Below are 7,990 nucleotides of genomic sequence, written 5' to 3'. Positions count from 1 at the left end.
CAAACATTATTTAAACCCCCTTTGAGCCTGCTTACCGTAATCTCTCGTGTATAATGTGCTCCTATGTATAATGCGCACCCCCAAAGTTTACCTCAAAATTCTGGAAAACCCTTCAACCTATGTATAATGCATTTTTACAATGCATGATTTTGCTTCAACCCATATGATAAAAAGATGTAGTATAATTTGTATTTTGTTAGTTTTGTCAAATAATTATTCTGAAGTTAAGCACTTTATTTGAACACATAATACTTTTTTTTAAATTTACTTGCTCTTATTTTGAAATTCACAGCCCTACTTTTATTTAGTAAATGAGAAAACACACATTTAATTGCAATTTAATGGGATTCACATTAAACTGTCAAACTTTTCAGAAAAGCCTTATCATTAAACATAAATAAATTCACGATGGTTGTTGTTCAGTCATCATTTGTATTTAAAAAAATGAATAAAAATAATTCACAAATTCTGCCTGGGTATGTGAACGTATGAGCACAATTCTACATAAATGCAGTCATATGTACCCGTGTCATATTGGAATGAAAGTGTAGTCTACACCTTTTTCATAACCTCTTGCTGGCATACTAGAAAGAAAGTGTACAACTTTTTCATAACCTCTAGGGGGCGGTGGCATAGTGGAATGAAAGTGTACAGCTTTTTCATAACCTCTAGATGGCGGCATACATTTATAAAACGTGAAAGTCATTTTCTCCTATACCTATGTATAATGCGCATGATTGACTTTTTACAATTTTGGGGGGTATAAAATGCGCATTACACACGAGAAATTACGGTAATCATCACTAAAACAACCCAGGCACGAGGCATTTTGCTCTGTCACCTCATAGAAGATGATGCGTTTTGGGTCCCAACCCTAAATTGGGAAAAGCCTAATATAAAGTCATTGCATCCATTTGTTGCCAGATTATTATGTACAATAAAGTGCGGACAACAATTGTGTGCTAACGAGAATTTTATTCATCATAGATGTTGGGTTAGGAGGACATAGCGCATGTAACTGGAGTAACGCCGGTCAGAATACAGCATACAGGCAATGAGTAGGTGTCTTCAAATACAATGTAAGCATAAGATAGAGTGCCGTGAAAAAGTATTGGCCCCCTTCTGAAATGCTTGTGTTTTTGCATATATTCCCCACTTTAATGATTAAGATCATCAACCAAAATTAAATATCAAACAAATATAACCCAAGTGAACTTAAAATGATGTTTTTAAATGGTGATTTCATTTATTAAAGGGAAAAAAACCTATTCAAATTTACATGGCCCTGTGTGGAAAAAGTAATGGCTCTCTAAACCTAATAACTGGTTGGGCCATCCTAAGCAGCAACAACTGAAATCAAGTGTTTTGTATAAGTGGCAATGAGTCTTTCACATCTCTATGGAGATATTTTGGCCCACTCTTCCTTGCAGAATTGTTTGAATTCAGCAAAAAGTTAGGGTTTTCAAGCATGAACAGCCTTTTTAAGGTCATGCCACTGCATTTCAATCTGATTAAAGTCTGGACTTTGACGAGGTCACGCCCAAATCTTAATTTTGTTTTTTTTAAGCCATTAAGAAGTTGACTTGCTGATGTGTTTTGGATCATTATCTTGCTGCAGAACCCAAGTGCGCTGCAGCTTGAGGTCACAAACTGATGGCTGAACATTCTCCTTTAGGTTTTTCAGTTAAAGAGCAGAATTCATGGTTCCATCAATCACAGCAAGTTGTCCAGGTCCAGAAGGAGAGAAGCAGCCCAAGACCATCACACTGCAACCACCATGTTTGACTGTTGGTAGGATGTTCTTTTTCTGAAATGCTGCGCTACATTTATGCCGGATGTAACGAGACACACGCCTTCCAAAAAGGTCTACTTTCATCTCCTCAGTCCACATCATATTGTATTCTCCCAAAAGTCTTGGGAATCATTCAGATGTTTTCAAAAGTAAGACGAGCCTTTGTTCTTTTTGGTCAGCATTGGTTTTTGCCTTGGAACTCTGCCATGGATGCTATTTTTGCCCAGTCTCTTCCATATTGTTGTGTCATGAACACTGACCTTAACTGAGAAAAGGAAGGCCTGCAGTTCTTTAGAAGTCATCCTGAGTTCATTTGTGGCCTCCTGGATGAGTCATTGCTGTTCTTCTGGGGTAATCTTTGTAGGCCGGCCACTCCTGGGAAGGTTCACCACTGTTCCATAATTTCTCCATTTGGGGTTAATGGCTCTCCCTATGGTTCTATGGAATCCTAAAGCTTTAGAAATGGCATTGTAACCTTTTCCAGACTGATAGATGTCAGTTACTTTGTTTCTTCACTGATTTCACTCTTGATTTTGTTTGGATCGTGTCATTTCATTGCAGCTTTTTTAGATCTTTTGTCCGGCTTGATTTTGTCAGACAGGTTCTGTTTAAGTGATTTCTTGATTGAACAGGTCTGGAGGTAATCAGGCTTGGGTGTGATCAGTATAAATCAATCAAAGGTTGTGGTTAGCCACTATGAATTCATGATTTAACTAAGGGGTTAATTTTCTTTTTCGCACAGGGCCAGGTAACTTTGAATAGTTATTTTCCCTTAATAAATGTGTGTGTGTGTGTGTTTGTGTGTACAAATGAAATTTTGTTTTATTTTTGTATTGTATATGTGCTCATCAAACATGACAGGCGCCACCCTGCACCACCCTTCCAACCAACAAAAGTACATTTTCAACCAAGGATAAAATAGGTTGAGGACTAATCGTTTATTAATTTAGGCATTTCAAATCACTTTTGGGTGACCACTGCTATTAGCAGATTTCGCTATTTGCGGTCGAGCTCAGTCCCAAACCCCTACAAATAGCGGGGGTCCAATGTATATCTACAACTGGTGACGCCAAATGGGCAACTAGTTTACAAAAGTTTATTTCCACTTAATTAAGCTAATGAAGTTATGCATTGCTCTTCTGTGAAGCAAGCAGCAAGCCTTCTGACCAAAAACATCTTTAATTTACATTTTATTACAACCCAGATGAATGCAACACTTAAAATGCAAGAAAAAAAGCAGAGAGTTGATGAATGGACTGTGGATGAACTAATGATTTGTAACTGTTTTCACCCCAAAGCATGTTTGTGGTGTACAACTGATCAGATCTTTTTTTTATATGAATCTAGTAAGCACTTTATTTTTGTTGTATAAGAGCCTTTGTCATGCCAGGGAATTAGGCCTTCTCCCAGCTATACTCTGCCCATTGTTGTCATCACTATTTCAAGAATTAGCTGTCCTTGCCAATTTAGCCATAGTGAACTTGAAGATAAAAGCGATGTTTGCATAATTGCTACAGCAAAACTGTGCATTCCTAGCATTGTTAGTGGGACTCTACCAAGAAGAGATCCATAGGTTCTAATCACAATAATTCCCCCCCTTCCCTCCGTCATTCAGACATTTATCATCACTGCTGGGTAACAAGTTTGACCATGGAGCAGAGAGCGCCATGCCTATACTGTTGAACCTTGTGCCCAACAGTGCAAAAATCATGGCCACATCTGGAATGGCTGCCATCCGCCTCATCCTCAGGGTGAGTTGTCTAGACACACGAGAGGCTATGTTTATTCTCAAAACATTTCCATATGTATTGTATCGTTATTCAAGCACCATTGTCCAACACTAGGGTCGGGCATTGTTTGAGTTTGAGCGATTCCGGTCCCGATTCCAGTTTCTTATTTCGATTCCGGTTCCAAACAATTCTCGATTCAGATTCTTTTAGGGGGCTGGGTCAACAAAGTTTCCATGGTTTAAATAAAGGGTGTCCAAATTATGAACATCCATTTTCTTAGCAGCCAGCAGCATAGACTAAAATGAACATTTCACTCGAGGTTCTTTATAACCAGTATCAATATCAAACCTATGAACTAAAAGGCAATGTGTGTGGAACTAACCCAATTGACTTAATATTTATTAATAAATATTTCAGCTAAAGGTTAAATGTAGCATTTTTAAAATTATTTTGGACTGTTTTATCACAGTCAAATGGTTTATATGTGCATGTTTTAACTTGACTTCCTGTTTTAAGCTTGCAGCCTTTTATTTTGAAGGGTACGCACCGGAACTCAGCATTTGGCACGAAAAGTAACTTCACATGGTACCAGTGTTTATTTTTTTAATGCATGGAAACAAATGCTCTAAAACGTAGATTCCATTCCTTACCCAACAATGAGGCACAAGGTTAGTGTTTGTGAGACTCTGAGACGTTTATATCTATTTTGTCCCAATTGATTGTGATGTAAAGTTGTGACGGTGAAGTTTTAGCTCAATGTTAAGTCATCGGCCCTTACGATGGTTTGCAGACTAAAATAAACGCTCAAAACCATCAGTGCAAAAGTCCAAGCAACCGTTTACCTTGTTAGCTGTTTCAATGTTGGCATAGACGTATTTTATTGTTTCAATCACCGAATTGACTGAGACTGACGTTGACTTCACTGAAGCTCCGCGTGGTGTAGTCTGAGGCTCAGAGCGCATCAGACACTACACATCGCGAAAGGCTCCTTTGTACAATATATTCTTATTCCAAGTGTTGCACTGAGGCAACTGGTCATTCATTTTAACAAAGTTAAGACACACTTTTGTTCGCCGCCACCGCTCTTGGACTGCGGTCAAGCCAGCCTCCACTCGAAAAGTAGCAGTCAAGCTAGCCGCCCCTAATTTTGTTCATACTCGGCATTACGGTAATAGGTCGCCAACTCGCGGCGAAGCCACCTTCAAAATAAAAGCTTCCCAATAATACGGACGTCAGTGCTCTTCGGTTTAGGAATGCAACCAGCAAAGTTAATTTTAATCTTGAAATACATTACATACATACATTAAAAAATTTACTTTATTTGATATCTTAGGAAAAATAAATGGTAATGGACTCCACTTATATAGCGCTTTATCTACATCATCACAGTGATTTACAAAGCCTCACATTCATACACACATTCATAAACCAATGGGCGACTGCTGCCATGTGAGGAGCTGCCAGGCCCACTGGGAGCAAATTAGGGTTCAGAGTCTTGCCCAAGGATACTTCGACATGCGGACAGTCGTAGCAGGCATTCGAACCTGTTCTACCTACTGAGCCAAAGCCACCCCAACATAATCCCATTGGTATCACAAGACAAGTCCAGATCTGTGTGACAGACCACCAAGGACTCCACGAAAAGAGGGTTGATGAAGATCTCATATTGTATTTCAAAATACAAATCTATGAAAACTGCATATGTTGCTTTCATTACCCCTGACTGAAAAAATCTGTTAAATCTTTTTAATGAGATATCGCAACACCGGTCCAGTTCTGGGGGACACTACACCACCCCAGGTCTCCAACAAAAGAGGTCTCATCAAAATCTGATGTGGCATTTCAAAATAAAAGACTCTTGAAATTGGTATATTTCACTGTCATGATCTCGAATTTCAAAAATTCATTTAAAAAATATATGTTAGTTATCACAACACCAGACCAGTTCTGGGGGACACTACACCACTCCAGGTCTCCATCAAAAGAGGTCCCATCAAAATCTGATGTGGCATTTCAAAATAAAAGGCTCTTGAAATTGGTATATTTCACTGACATGATCACGGATTTCAAAAATTATTTAAAAAAATCTTAGTTATCACAACACCAGACCAGTTCTGGGGGACACTACACCACCCCAAGTCTCCAACAAAAGAGGTCCCACCCAAATCTGCTGTCCATCCATCCATCCATTTTCTACCGCTTTTCTGAGGTCGGGTCGCGGGGGCAGTAGCTTTAGCAGGGACGCCCAGACTTCCCTCTCCCCAGCAACTTCATCCAGCTCCTCCGGGGGGGATCCCGATGCGTTCCCAGGCCAGCCAAGAGACGTAGTCTCTCCACCGTGTCCTGGGACGTCCCCGGGGTCTCCTTCCGGTGGGACGTTCCCGGAACACCTCACCAGGGAGACGTCCGGAAGGCATCCGAATCAGATGCCCCAGCCACCTCATCTGGCTCCTCTCAATGTGGAGGAGCATCAGCTCTACTTGGAGCTCTTCCCGGATGACCGAGCTTCTCACACTATCTCTAAGGGAGAGCCCGAATACCCTGCGGAGGAAACTCATTTCAGCTGCTTGCATCCAGGATCTAATTCTTTCGGTCACGACCCATAGCTCGTGACCATAGTTGAGGGTAGGAACGTAGATCGACCGGTAAATCGAGAGCTTCGCCTTTCGGCTTAGCTCCTTCTTTACCACAAAGGACCGATACAAAGTGCACATCACTGCAGACGCTGCACCGATCCGCCTGTTGATTTCCCGTTCCATTCTTCCCTCACTTGTGAACAAGACCCCAAGATACTTGAACTCCACCCCTTGGGGCAGGATTTCATCCCCGAACTGGAGAGGGCACGCTACCCTTTTCCAACTGAGGACCGTGTTCTCAGATTTGGAGGTGCTGATTCTCATCCCAACAGCTTCACACTCGGTTGCGAACTGCTCCAGTGAGAATTGGAGATCACGGCTTGATGAAGCCAACAGAACCACATGCTCTGCAAAAAGCAGAGCTGGAATACTGAGGCCACCAAAACAGACCCCCTCTACGCCTCGGCTGCGCCTAGAAATTCTGTCCATGAAAGTTATGAACAGAATCGGTAACAAAGAGCAGCCTTAGTGGAGTCCAACCCTCACCGGAAACGAGTCTGACTTACTGCCGCCAATGCGGAACAAACTCTGACACGGGTCGTACAAGGACCGAACAGCCCGTACCAGGGCATTCGGTACCCCATACCCCCCGCAGGACTCCCTGAGGTACACGGTTGAACGCCTTTTCCAAGTACACAAAAAACATGTAGACTGGTTGGGCAAACTCCCATCCACCCTCGAGGACCCTCCCGAGGGTACAGAACTGGTCCACCATTCCACGTCCAGGACAAAAACCACACTGCTCCTCCTGAATCTGAGATTTGACTTCACGATGATCCCTCCTCTCCAGCACCCCCGAATAGACCTTACCAGCGAGGCTGAGGAATGTGATCCCCCTGTAGTTGGAACACACCCTCTGGTCCCCCTTCTTAAAAAGGGGGACCACCACCCCAGTCTGCCAATCCAGAGGCACTGTACCCGATGTCCACGCGATGTTGCAGAGGTGTCAACCAGGACAGCCCCACAACATCCAGAGCCTTGAGGAACTCCGGGCGAATCTCATCCACCCCTGGAGCCTTGCCACCGATGAGCTTTTTCACCACCTCGGTGACCTCAACCCCAGAGATAGGAGAGCCCGCCTCAGAGAACACAGACTCTGCTTCCTCATGGGAAGGCGTGTGAGGAGGTCTTCGAAGTGTTCTCCCCACCGACTCACAACAGAATTTCCTCGAAGCCGTCCGGAAGTCTTTATCCATGGCCTCACCGACCAACGAGTTCGGGGATTGCCGTCACGACAGGCAACGACCACCTTACGGCCACAGCTCTGATCAGTCGCCTCAGCGATGGAGGCATGGTCCACTCGGACTCGATTTCCCCCACCTCCCCCGGAACATGAGCAAAGTTCTGTCGGAGGTGGGAGTTGAAACTCCTTCTGGCAGGGGATTCTGCCAGACGTTCCCAGCAGACACAATACGTTTGGGCCTGCCACGTCGGATCGGCATCTTTGCCCACCATCGGAGCCAACTCACCACCAGGTGGTGATCAGTTGACAGCTCTGCCCCTCTCTTCACCAGACTGTCCAAGACATGCGGCCGCAAGTCCGATGACACGACCACAAGGGTGATCATCGAACTGCGACCTTGGGTGTCCTGGTGCCAAGTGCACGTGTGGGCACCCTTGTACTTGAACATGGTGTTCATTATGGACAATCCGTGATGAGCACAGAAGTCCAATAACAGAACACCGCTCAGGTTCTGATTGAGGGGACCATCCCTCCCAATCACGCCCCTCCTGGTCTCAGTGTCATTACCCACGTGAGCGTTGAAGTCCCCCAGCAGAACGAAGGAGTCCCCAGCAGGAGCGCTCTCCAGCACCCCCTCCAAGGACTCCAA

This window comes from Phycodurus eques, chromosome 12, assembly GCF_024500275.1.
Source record: "Phycodurus eques isolate BA_2022a chromosome 12, UOR_Pequ_1.1, whole genome shotgun sequence".
Lineage (NCBI taxonomy): Eukaryota > Metazoa > Chordata > Actinopteri > Syngnathiformes > Syngnathidae > Phycodurus > Phycodurus eques.
Note: the sequence above shows the minus strand (reverse complement) of the source record.